Source organism: Phodopus roborovskii, unplaced genomic scaffold, assembly GCF_943737965.1.
Source record: "Phodopus roborovskii unplaced genomic scaffold, PHOROB, whole genome shotgun sequence".
NCBI classification, from domain to species: Eukaryota; Metazoa; Chordata; class Mammalia; order Rodentia; family Cricetidae; genus Phodopus; species Phodopus roborovskii.
The window spans coordinates 4,748,312-4,761,848 of record NW_026126413.1 but is presented as its reverse complement, the minus strand read 5'-3'; the positions used below and the strand labels follow the sequence as shown (position 1 = coordinate 4,761,848).

At 43.4% G+C, this 13,537-nt stretch overlaps 1 protein-coding gene across 3 annotated transcripts in view; it reads left to right on the top strand.

The window, feature by feature from the left end:
- The first annotated feature begins 1,362 nt into the window (after positions 1-1,362).
- The window catches only part of Atg10 (autophagy related 10), a 248,271-nt gene continuing 236,096 nt past the window's right edge, over positions 1,363-13,537 (top strand). For 2 of the 3 annotated variants that reach the window (XM_051182951.1, XM_051182949.1), the window contains exon 1: positions 1,363-1,432. The gene's annotated coding sequence lies outside the window, so the exon portion shown is untranslated. Of the gene's footprint in view, positions 1,433-4,790; positions 4,813-13,537 lie in introns of those variants that run through there. The other variant, XM_051182950.1, reaches the window with a different exon arrangement.

The following is a 13,537-nucleotide window of genomic DNA, read 5'->3' as shown; positions in this document are numbered from 1 at the left end:
GAAAGCTTCTGGTAACTTACTCATTTTAGAATGGGTTATGTAGCCCAGGTTGGCTTTGAACTCCTCCTGCCTCCACCCGTTACTTCACTGGGATTGTAAGCACCAGTATAACTTCTTATACTTCAAAGCAAATGAACTTATCAAGTAGAAGCAGGTTAATGTGTTCCAGGCTTTTAATCTTAACACTCAGAGATGGATGTAGCAGTAGCTACAGTTTCAGGCTAGCCTAGGCTACACAGTAAGATCCTGCTTATTAAAAAAAAAAAAATCAAATGAGTAATTTAAGTTAGGGGCTACCAAATAATAGTTGCTCAAAAATGTTAGTTGAAGTTCATTTTTGCAATACTGTTTTTCCAAAATTTAAACACTATTTTGTGCTGGGTAGTAGTAGAGAACAACTTTAATCCCAGCACTAAGGAGGAACTCTGAATTTGAGGGCAGCCTGATCTACAGAACAAATTCCAGGCTAGCTAGGGATATACGGAGAAAACTTGTCTAAACAAACACAAGAACTAACACCCTTCTCAGACCCCTATTTTGCTCATGGCAAAATTTAACTGTTTTCTGACAAACAAAATAGTGGTTTAATCATAAATAAAACCAGCAATCAAAAACAGAGTTCTAGAATCCTTCCAAATTTTAAGTCCAGCCCTTTCCCTATCTCTTGGTATTGGAGACCTCTGACCTGTGTTCTGTCCGAAACAATACGGACTCTCAGGAAATTGCAAAAACATTACCAGGGATTTATTAGGTACTTAACATTGTAATCTTACACAACTTGCCTAAGACCAAATCTCGAGATCTGAAAACCAACTGTGCTTCATTTTGCCTGTTTACTTTCTTTTCTAAGACATGTTCTCTTGTTTAAAGAAGCAGACTGGCTTTCCCTGAGGCATCCTATCGGTCCTTGACCCCTCTGACTCTGACATCCTCTGACTTTTCCTCCTTGTCCCTGTTTCATTTTGGATTGGTATTTTCTGCTTTTTGTGTCACAAATGGTACAAGTTGTCAGCACTCGGAATTCCTAACTTCTTGCCCTAGTGTTGTTTTAAATGGATGACCGCGACCGAGGTGACGTGACTCTCTTAAGCTCTTGGGGACGTGAGCGGCCTGAATTCTTGCTCTTTGTTCGGACTCTTCTTCCTCACGGGCCGCCCGTTTATAGTCAGGAAATTAGCGTGCTGGAGGAGAGTGCAGGTATCCTGGCTCGGGGTCGCCCCTGCCGGGCCTTCTTCACTTAGTGGATTGTTCTGGGAAGAGACGCGCGTACACAGGTTGCAGGAAGGTCTCGCCTGGACGTCACTCGGGCGCCGGGCGCCCCCAGTGCGCATGCTCACTGCGGCGCGGGCGGGGCTCCTCCCCCGGCTCCGCGGTCCCGGCCCCGCCCCGCTGCGCGCCGCCGGCTGCTGGTCAGGGCGAGCGAGCGAGCGGGGTGAGTACTCCCAGCCACGGCGCCTCCTCCTCTGATGCCCGCAGCCCTCGCCCGCCTCCCGGGACCGGAGAAGGGCGGCGGAGCGGCCAGCCCGGAACAAAAGGCCGGGGAGGCGGGCGCGGGCCGCCCGGCGACCTTCCACCTTGTGCTTGGAATGTGCCCACGTGACCTTGAAACAAAGGAAGCGAAGTGACTGGCAGGCCCACCTGACCACCTCACCGCCCCAGTCTATAATGCCGGGAAGTGGGGGGGATCGGAGATAAAGGAATAATTAACTGATTTATAGAAGACGAACTTTCAGTTGTAGTGATAATTATGAAAATTTGGGTAGTAAAACCCGGGGTGGCTACATGTTCTTTCACAGTCAAAATGGAGTCCAAATTTCTGCAGTTACATTTTTCTGACAAGATGCAAATAGTTTCCAAACATAAGAAACAAAACAAAACAAACCCTGTTTGCTTCTGAGCCAGGGTCTGCTACAATGTAGCCCTAGAACTCTAAACAGCCGAGCCTTGTCTCCCAAGTGTTGGTGGGTGCTCAAGTGCCTGGATTGTTTGGTCTGTGCTCAAGGTGGCCGCCTGCCTCAGCCTCTCCAAAGCAGCTGAGACTGCACATGCAGTCACAGGGTACAGGAGCCTTGTCAGTATCTACTCATAACTCTGCCAATAGCAGTGCTCTTTCTAAATTCAAGAATTCTTTGCCAAAAGCTTACTTTGAGTCGTTATAATCTGGTAGTGGCCTCCTCTGTGGTGGCAAAGGAGTACATTTATGGTTGTTAGGGTTAGAGAACATAGACCCTGTGCAGTGCTCAAATCCATCTTAGGATCCCAGGTATCACTGCTCCCTGCTCGGTGCTTCCAAAGCATCAGATAGTGACAGGAGGCGATGGCACAAAATGAAAACCTTAGCCGAAACATAAATTGAGTAATGAGGACGTTAAAGTCTCCCAGAGCAATTTTGGAAAGCGCCATACCCGAGCTTGCTGGCCCATCACTGTCATCCTAGCGGATCATAGCTGTAGGCCCAACCATCTCCAGTTTGAAGCCAGCCTGCACTACACACAGCCGAATCCTTTCTCAATGAGCAAAAACGAGCAGGAGATTGTTATTTACATCTTAATGGAAGAAACTAGTAGAAGAAGTTCTCAGCTTGATGCATTTGAATATGGGATATTACAAAACCAGGGTAATATTAAAGATCGTGCTATTCCTGGTAGGGTATGTAAGACATACATCATCTTACCCTTTCTCAGTTTCCTAGACCACGTTAGCCTTGTGCTTCCTGTGCAGCTGGGGCTGACCTTGAGCTGATCTTCCTGTCTCCTTCCCAAAGGCTGGTGTGCATCAATCACAATGCCCAGTTTATGTGGTGCTGGGAATTGAACTCAGGCCTTTATGCAGCCTAGACAACCACTCTGCCAACCCATATACATAATACATACATAATACATATATTTGAGACAGGTCTTAAGGTCTTATGGAGTCTAGTCTAGTGTGGACTTTACCATCCTCTTGCCGCAGCCTCTAGAGGGCTGAGATTATAGGCATCTGCTATCTTGCTCAGAACAAGTTTTATCTTGATAGTACTTCTTAATGTTCAGTAAACTTTTGAGAAACATAAATATCCCTTTAGGAAAAACAGTAAAGCTTACCTAAGTAGATAGTTTTGGACTGGGATTGATGTGGATATTAATATCTTTGAAGCCTCAAGATGTGTTTTGGACCTCTCAGAGGTAATGTTTGAATCACAAACATAATCAACATCCAAAAGAAAGAGCTATAGAGATTATTTGGTGGTGGTACATCGGAAGTTAATGTCCTTAGGGGCCAAACAGGCTATGAAACACTTAGAAAATAGGGCAACTGAAAATACGCTCCATTTGAATGAAGGCAAGCTCTGCAGAAGTGGAGGTCCCTCTGCTATGCTTGGTACATCAAATGCTCACTGGTCTATAGGGGCCAAGAAGAGTAATTACTAATAGTTTGCCTTTGAAGTTATGGTTCTTTCACATCATCATATATTATCTTTCCAAGAAAAGCTTTGCATCTACCCCCTTTGTTCTCTGCAACCTTACAATTGTTTGCCATTGCTTGCTGCTTTAAATGGAATCTTTTGAGTTGGCAGGCTTTCTAAACTGCTTGCTTCCTGTTCCCCAGATTTTCCTGTAGTCCTCAATCTACTGTCTAGCCAGGTGATTTACTTGTCCACTCTGTGTCATTTCAACCTATCCCTAAGGGTCATTATCCCCTCCATCACTTTTTCAATGCTACCAGTTTGTTTCAATTCATGTTTCAACTCAGTCCCAGGACTAGTGGAAGTCTCATTTCCTCTAGAGTGTAGGCTGTAGTGTTTTTGGTTGACTTACTACCTTTAACTGCTATACCAAGCTACTTATCTTGTATCTCATTTTCCTCATCTATAGAGGAAGTCAGACTGACATACCTCATAGAAGCGCTATGAGGGTTTTAGTTACTGTGGTTCTTGATGCATAAGAAAGGCTTACTAATACTATTTTTAATTATTACATCAACCCATACTAATTCCTTAAACAGCACTGTACAGTTTATCATTGATTTTATTGCATTGCATTAATGTTCTTTTCAGCTTGAAAATTGTCATATAAAGTTGGTTACTGACTGTTGAAAGCAAAGTTATGATTTATATTTCTTTTTCAAAGTCTCAGATCTCTCAAGGTGATTACTCAGGGTTTGGTATATATAGTTTTTTTTTTCCTATCTTGTTATCTGGTTTCGTTTCTATTAGCCATTATATCTGTGTTGCTTGTAATTTTAAATTCGAATCCCATTTGTCCCAAAAGTATCTGAGGTGACTTATAACCCATAAATGATATAGTGACAAAGATAAATCATGGTCCTGAAGATACGAAGCTCAACTAGAAAGATGACATTAGGATGAGTCACACTGAAATACAGTCTATGAAAAGTTGCACATTTTTTTCTATGTCTATGTAATGACTAAAGGTAGCCTTGGATGAAGTTCTGAGCTTCACGATGGTCAAAGGAAAGAAGGAAATAAATCACAAACTCTAAAAACACAGCTTCCTGGGTTCAGATAATTGGGAAATCATTGCCTGAGGTGGCACCATCACTCCGGGTTCCCACAATAGCAAACTCAACTCAGTGGAAACCATCTTCAAGGAAAACAAACATGCTCTCTCAAGTGCTGACCTCTAGCTAAGGAATTTCTGCTGGAATGAACCTAAGAAAGCCATTGCTTCCCTTACAGACTTCAGGTGCCTCCCTTTGCCGGTGTTCTGTGTTCTCAAAAAGCCTTTGCCTTGCTCATCCATGGTGGAGCCCCAACTGCTTGCATCATGGTACTACCCAGTCGAAGCGCTTGTCTCCTCCAGCTGGTTAAAGGTTCAGTACCACAGCTGACCTTCAGGCACTTAGGCATGAGTAGTCAGTATGGGGAATGTAGGTCGTGGTCATAGTTCAGAGGGGACGCAGAAGCTCTCTTCATTTTGTTGACCTGTGACTGACTGACACCTTTTCCAGGAGGCATGTAGGTTGTTTCTGTGATCTATGTTAATCAGTTGGCATTGTTTTATTTTCATTTTCTTCTCCTCCTCCGCCTCTTCTGTGTTTTGAGAAAACATTTCAAGAGTATATACTAAAATACTAATTTGATCCCCTTTCAAACGTCTACTCTTTCTAACCTATATGTAGAATTTAAGTTTCTGATCTTTTATATTATAATTTCCTTCCTTACCCATCCTCCTTTTCCTTCTCTTTTCTGATTCTCAGGTGGGGTCTCATGACCCAGCCTGGCTTGGTACTTGTTATGTAGCCCAGGCTGGCCTTAGTCTGTCTGTCTGTCTTCTTCCTATTTCAATTTCACTGGGCTAGGATTACAGGTGTTTGCCACCATACCTGGTGCCCAGTTTACTTTTGAATTATAACCATTTTTTTCTTTCATTTTATCTTGCTTTTAGATAGTTTGCTTTCTTTTTAAATTGGTGATGCAGAGTAAATTATTGGTTTTTCAGTCAGTATATAAAAAAGGGTTTCCGTCTTCAACCTTCTAATTTTGCTGTTGTTTTTGAGACACGGTTTCTCTCTATAACAGCCTTGGTTGTCCTGGAACTCTTTTTGGCCTTAAGCTCACAGAGATCTGCCTGCCTCTGTCTCTCAAGTGCTGGGATTGAAGGCGAGTGCTACTATGGCTACCATTACCTGGCTCTCTCTCTCTCTCTCTCTCTCTCTCTCTCTCTCTCTCTCTCTCTCTCTCTTTTCTTTTAAAGACAGGATCTTACTTACTTTGGGTAGCTTGGAACTAGCAAACATCATGCCTCAGCTTCTGAAATGCCCAAATTACAGATGTGCATCGCCATGTCGACCCCTTCAACTTTATGGACATGTGTCTCTTTTCTTATTTGAGAGTTTCTCATTGGCACCACATTGACATTGACTGACATTAGTGACTGACTGCAGAGGGACTTGTGTGGGTTGGTGTTGCTGACTTAGCAAGCAGGTGCTCCTCATCTCCCTCCCTACAAGGAGATGTTGAGCATTCTTCCTTTCACTATAGTTGTAGAGCAGGTGGGTACAGCTCCAGGTAGATAGGATGCATGTCTTCTGTGTTCTGGAGAGGCTTCCCAATTCTTCCCTCTCTCTGTCCTGTGTCAGTAACCTGGGGAGTGTTTTCATTTCATCTACAACTTAGAAATTTAGAGGTTTGGGGAAGATGATGGTGAGACTACTACTATTTTAAAGGCTAGTCTGTTCCCTTAGCTCCCCATTGCTGGCTTTATTTTTATATCATAGTACTCAGTCCTTCACATTCTCCTCTGGCCATGCACATTACATAGTTAGAGAGAACACGGAGATTGGAAACCAGTAGGAGAATGGTGACTTAGTATGTTTCCTTTAAGGACTATAGAAAGGAGGAAAGTGAAATGCTTCTTGTTTCCTCCTGTGACTTCCTGTGGCAGAGGTCAGCTCCAATCAGTGAGTTTCCCTGCCAATGTTTCCCGTTTAAGCTTTGGTTGGTGGTTTGTATGGTGAGAAGGGGGGAGAACTGACCTGCTATTGTCAGTCTGAATTGCCTTCCTCCTCTTGATGCTGCTCAAACTAGCAATTGGTCTGCCCCACCCAGGCTGCTGTGTGTCCTGAAACCCAGGCTGTGTGTCCTGAAATCCAGCCACCACCCCTATCAAATGATCTACTTTTGGTTTCAGTTTTCTGTACGATTGCTTCTCAGTCATTTCGGTGTAACAATTAGAAATATTTACTTGGGGGGGGGTGGTGTACAGAACCATGTACATCTTTTGGTCAGGGCATAGGATGTCATATGAAATATGCTCTTGCAAGCCTGATCTCTCAACTAGGGGACCTCTGCCAGGGGATCCTGCAAGGTGTGTGACTAACCAGTTTACATGAGTTCAAGCCAAGTTGTTGCAAAGGTTAATGTTTACCTTTCATAGCTAGAATTGTCTCCCTTGTCCCTCCCTCATCCTTCCTTAACCATTCCTTAACCAACTGCAGTCTTGTGTTGTACAGACTCACAGGCTCAAGTGAAAATTCTGCATCAGTTTAAGTGTCTGAGACCCTATCCCAAGCTTGTGCCACTGTACCTGGTATGGTAGTTTGAATGTAATTGGTCCCATAATCTCATAGGGGTGGTGCTGTTAGGAGGCGTGGCCTGTGTAGTAGGTGTGGACTTGTTGGAAGAAGTGTGTCCCTGTGGAGACAGGTGGTCTCATATATGCTCAAGTGCCCAGTGTGACCGTCCACTTCCTATTTTGCCTTTTGATCAAGAGGTAGCCAGCACCATGTCTGCCTGCATGTTGCCTGCCATGATGATAATGGACTAAACCTCTGAAACTGTAAATGAGCCACCCAATTAAATATTTTCCTTATAAGAGTTGTTATGGTCATGCTGTATCTTTATAGCAATAGAAACCATAACAAGACACCTGGTTTGAAATGGCATGCTGTAAGAAGACATCATTTATGTATACAGTTGTAACAGTGTGGAGTTCTTTTTTAGTATGGTTTTTAAGTTAAATTTATAAGTTAGCATATAACGTCATTGATATTCTTGTGATATTTTCATACATGTATGTCATTGTATTGTGCTCTTATGTATCTGTCTCTTCCACTGCCCTTCTTTAACCTGGTGCCATCCTCTTAGTGGGTCCCTTTCTGCTGCAAATAGTCTTCCCATGTGCTTTAATATCACATCGATTCCATTATCTTTATCCCAACATTACTTGGTTACCTCTTATGGCTAGTAATGTAGAATTCTTCCCATTACAAACATAGATGTGATATTTTGTTTATGATCTAACAAATAAAGCTTACCTGAAGGTCTGAGTGCAAACACCAGCCACACTAGTTAGCCATAGAGGTCAGGCAGGGGTGGTACACACCTTTAATCCCAGCACTCAGGAGACAGAGGCAGATGGATCTCTGTTAGTTCAAGGCCACCCTGGGCTACATGAAATTGATCCAGTCTAAAAAAGAAACAGAGTTCACACAAAGGTGATCCCAGCACTTGGAGTGACATGCCTTTCATCCCAGCACTAAGGAGGTGGAGACAGGAAGGGATATGGCTGTACAGAGAGAGGAATATGAGGTAGGAGGAGTTAGGAGCTCATGGCAGTCTGAGGAGCAGTGTAGTCTGAGGATGCAGTCTGAGGATGCAGTCTGAGGAGCAGTGTAGTCTGAGGATGCAGTCTGAGGAGCAGTGTAGTCTGAGGATGCAGTCTGAGGAGCAGTGTAGTCTGAGGATGCAGTCTGAGGAGCAGTGTAGTCTGAGGATGCAGTCTGAGGAGCAGTGTAGTCTGAGGATGCAGTCTGAGGAGCAGTGTAGTCTGAGGATGCAGTCTGAGGAGCAGTGTAGTCTGAGGATGCAGTCTGAGGATGCAGTCTGAGGAGCAGTGTAGTCTGAGGATGCAGTCTGAGGAGCAGTGTAGTCTGAGGATGCAGTCTGAGGCGCAGTGTAGTCTGAGGATGCAGTGCAGTCTGAGCAGCAGGTAGTTTAGGCAGTCAGTCTGGGGATGCATTTGGTCTGAGGACTCATAGGGAGAGGATTACCCCTTTGGTCTAAAGATTTAGTAGAGGTAAGAGGTTGCTTGTGGCTGGCTCATTTACTTATTTAACCTCTCAGCATTTACTCCAATATATGACTCCAGGTTTTTATTATTAAGACCTATTAGAACTCGTGCTACACATAGATGAAGTTGCTTCCTTTCATTAGTGAAAAATAATCTTTAATGTTTAAGTATATGCATAGCATATTCTATTACATATGTGTATATATTTATTTATTTATAAGTAACCTTAAGTCTGGGAAAACACACACACACATACACACACATATATGCAGAATCATTATTCAATATATGCTAACTTACAGATTCATCAAAACAAATATCTTTTACAAGAAAAAAAAACACACATACAGATTTAATTACATACATATTAGAGTAAAGATCACATAAAAATATGTAGTGGTAGTGAGGAAACTGATTTTAGTTAAATGAGCTCACCTGAAGGATGGTCATATGCCGGTTTCCAGTTCAGCGGCCTGTACAGCAGCAGGGGTGACTTCTCCACTCTCTTCAGAGGGCTAACCCCAAGATTAGGAAAAAATGACTCTGTCTTTTCAGCCTTTGAATTCTGCCAAAGTGATTGTGAGAAGATTTATATTGAGTTAAAGGACGAAACAAAACAAAAACGAAAGAACAAAAACATCAAACCTGTTCAGTTGAGATCAAGACTCAAGCCAAGCAGATGTATTAGCTCCTTACACATTATGACACAAGGAGCTGCAGCTCATTTTCAGTTTTTACGTATAATTAAACATGACAGGCACGTTGTTTAAGATGAGAGATGAATTGCGATTTCTCTGCCTCAGAATCTTGCTAAGTGTTAAGATTAAAGGCATGGGCCACAACTCCTAGCTAGAAGTCATCTTTTTTACTTCACAATTGTTCTGTTGTTACCTCTAAAGTCTAAATTTGCCTTTAATTTTTTTTTGGGGGGGGGGCGGCAGGTAAACCAGGCTGGTCTCCAGCTTGCTATATTTCTGAGGGAGGATAGCCTTGAGCTATAGATCCTTCTGCCTCCACCTCCAAATGCTGGGATTACAGCTATGCATCTCTACATCCAGCTAGTCTGGCTGGGCATGGTGCCCCACATCTGCAATCTCAGTATTGGAGAGGCTGAAGGGGGGGAGGGGGATTCCCTCAAGCTTAAGGTGAGCCATGCCTTCGTAGTCCAGGCCTTATGGGCTGCAGTGTAAGGTTCTGTCTGGACACATAAAATAAGGCAACTTGTCTAGAAACACAGTTCACATGCACTAGGCTTTTAAGGCAAATGGGATTATTGTTGCTGTTCCTGGCTAGTGAGCCACATTTATAATTACTTCATTTTGGCCACATTTCTACATTCCATGTAGGAAGTTCTGAGACAATGATTTCTGTTTCTGCTAGTCAATGAATGTGTCAGAGGAAGAGGAGAATCCAGGATTGAAAGTGTGAGTAAAAATGTTGATTGCATTGTTTTTATTTTGAATGAGTTGAGATATTCTGACTTGAGCCAAGAAAAAGTTATTCACTGGTATTTCACGATGGTACATCATGAGGATCTGAGTGGAGATTAATACTCTTTTAATATGGTGCACCTTCCGATTTGGTAATCAAGCTGTGTTTGCATTACAATATATGACATCCTTCAGCAAAGCTCAGTTCTTAGATAATTTTAAAAGTATACAGCTCAATATTAATTAGTGTTTTGATGTTCAGTCATCTTGCTCGTAGCACAGTGATGTTAATTAGATAAAGTATGGCTATTGAGTGAAATTTTATGTTTCAACTAGCATTTTTAATAGTTCAGTAAATCTCAAGTACCTGGAGGGCTTAGGGGATTGATTGTTTCTCTATTTTGTTAATAAGAGTTGTCTTGGAATTGTAAAAATCATAAGTATATATTGTGTTTTTGTGTGTTTCCTGTTTTTTAAATTTATTTTTGTTCATTTATTCTTTTGAAGCTGTGTCTCACTATGTAGCCCTGGTTGGTCTTTAACTCACTGTGTACACTATGCTGATCTCAACTGGCAGAGATAAGCCTGCCTTTGTCTCCTGTGTGCTGGAATTAAAGATGTACACCACCAGGCATGGCATAAGTATAAATTCATAATGAATTAATTCTATTTGTGTTATCTCTTGGTGTATGTTAGGGTTATACAATCGGAAAACCCATCTTTAGGACAGCTCCATTTCAGCCCTCTAGTTCTGTATCCTTCCTGTAAGCGATGAGCTAGACTCTTGTCATCTGGATGATGCTGATGTAGGCCCTTTCTCTCCAGCCAGGAGTTCTTCCCTTCTGAGATGGACTCATCTCAGAATATGTGCTAGACTTGTTGTTTGTGGATCAACAAACACTTCTGTCAAACCCGTGCTAAACAGAACCTACCACTCTTCTAATGGAGTTCTTCCTCCAGGGAATCTCTGTTGAAATTCGCTGCCACCTAAAGGCAGAGCTTGGAATCATATTCAGCCCTCCCCTTTGCTGCCTCAGAATTCGCCCTCCTGGTGTGTTCCACCCCCCATCTTCACTCCATGAGGCATCTCTGAATCTCTTGGATTACCAAGAGCCTTTTAGCTGATTTCATCCAGTCATGACAAGATCGCTTTCTCCACTGACAACAAAAGAGGTTCACTCCTCCTTCCCTTTGAGCCCTCAGGCTGAGAGGTTTGCCGGCCATGGGTACCAGTTCTCACCTTCCTCTCATACCTCTACACAGGATTCTTTAGATGGGTTTGGCTGCAATCCCAGCATTCACAACATGGAGGAAGGAGGGTCATGAGTCTGAGGCCAGGTTGGGCTATATAGTAAGTACCAAGCCAGCCAGGGCTACATATCAAGACCTAGCCTCAAAAAACAAAACAAAACCCCCCAACCCCCAAAGCCCTCATTTGCATATCCTGTCCCTCCCCCAGCCCCCACCCTTTGCTTGGTTCATTTTTCCTTTTAGGTGCTTTTTCCTGAATTTTAGCACCATTGAGCCATACTTTTGTGTGTAGTCTAGGAATGCCACATACCTCCCTGCCAATAGAGTCCTTATAGCTCATGGTGACTCCTGCATGTCCCCTTGGACCCCCCCCCCCAGCCAGTTTCCCACTTCCTTGCCTTCTGAACTTTGCATTGATCTTTCACAATAAAGACAATTCCCCAACTCCCAACTCTTTGGGTGCTTTACCACATTCTGCATCCTCAAGAAAAGGTATTTTGAGGTCAAGGACTTAACAACCAACCTTGGGCTAACTGTTTCTACCACTGTGTGAAGTGGGGTTCCAGGCTGGGTTTGGGGAGCTGATGCAGTGTGAAGCAGTTTTGATATACAAATCCTAGGTGATAGTAACATCTTCACAGATCAGTGCATCCACTAAGTTTTAAAAGAAAGCTGACATTTAAAATGGTCTTTGACTCACAGAGATTGTTGATGGCCTCACTTGCCTGACACCAATTTTAGGTCACTGCCTCTTCAACATTATATGAAAATCCCTGTTCCTTTGAGGATTGTGTCATTCAGTTTGTAAGCCATGGCACCAACTGTTCCCGTCCAGTGGGGGTAGGTGCCTTTAATATCATTATGAGAGGGAATCCAAGTCTCTGTTTGAAAATTCCTGAGTACCAATTATATTTGCCTGCAGTCTGCTGTGTCTACGGATCCCTTGTTCACACTAAGTCATCAGATACTGCAGTCTACAATCTGCTGTGAATGGTTTCCATGTTCACACTGAGACCATCAGACTCTACACTCTCCAGTCTTCTGAGTATACTGATCCCTGTTCACACTGAGACATCAGATATGAGTCCCATTTCCCCCCTTCGCTGCCCTTCTTAAGCCTTTTTTGTTATCTCACCCCTTTTTATAAATTTATTCTTCTCTCACATACTAATTACATCCTGACCACAGTTTCGCCTTCCTCCACTCCTCCCAGTATCTTCTTCCCACCACCCCTTTCCCTGAGGTCCACTTCTGCCCTGTTCCCTTCAGAAAAGGGCAGGTATCCTAGGAATGTCAACCAAACACAGCATAACAGATTCTAATAAGACTAGCACAAACCCTAAAATTAAGGCTGGAGAGGGCAACCCACTAGGAGGAAAAGGGTCCCAAAGCAGGCAAAAGAAACAGAGACAGTCCCCGCTCTCACTGTTAGGAGTCCCATAAGAACACCAACCCAGGCAACCATAACATGGATGCTGAGGACCTAGCTCAGGCTTTCTGGCTATTGGTTCAGTATCTGAGCCCCTATGAACCCTGCTTAGGTGATTCTGTAGGTTTTCTTGTGATGCCCTTGATCCCTCTGCCTCCTACAATCCTTCCTTCCCCTTTTCCTCAGTGTTCCTTAAGCTTTACCTAATATTTGGCTGACATTGGTTATGCTGTTTCCTAGAAAGCCTTGTCCCTAGCTCCATGACTTGGGCATTCTCAGAATCTCCAGATGTGGGTCCCTTACTCTCTAGGCCTTTGCTGGTTCTCTGAGGCACCTTCTGCAAGTACCTTAAGTGTTGGACTTCTAGAGGTTTATGTCAGCCTCACTTGTCCCCTAGTACATTTGATAGGACCTTAGAAACAGCTGTGGGTTTTCGATTCGATTGTGTTGGCCTACCTGTCTATTTTTGTGTCAATACTAGGCTGTTTTCAGAACTGTAGCTATGTAGTAGAGCTTAAAGTCAAGAGGGAGCCATTATTTGTTTGAAGAGAAAACTGAACCTAAAGAAAGGTCTAGAGACCTACAAGACTGCCACCAACTAACAATTTGAGCAACAGTGGAAAGGCTACCATAAATGTCCTTCCAGGGTAGTGAGATCAACCACTAACTTATCCACCATCATGGAGCCCTCATCTAGTACCTGTTGGAAACAGAAGCAAACACCCATAACTAAACACTGAGTCGAACTAGAATCCAGATGCAGAGGGAGAGGACAAGACCAGGTTGCAGAAACACATAGACAGCTGACCTGAACAAGGAGGAGCTAACAGGCCCCCAGACTGATAGCTGGGAATCCAGCATGGGACTGACTCAGGCCCCCTGAATATGGGTCTCAGCCAGAAGGACTGAGCAGT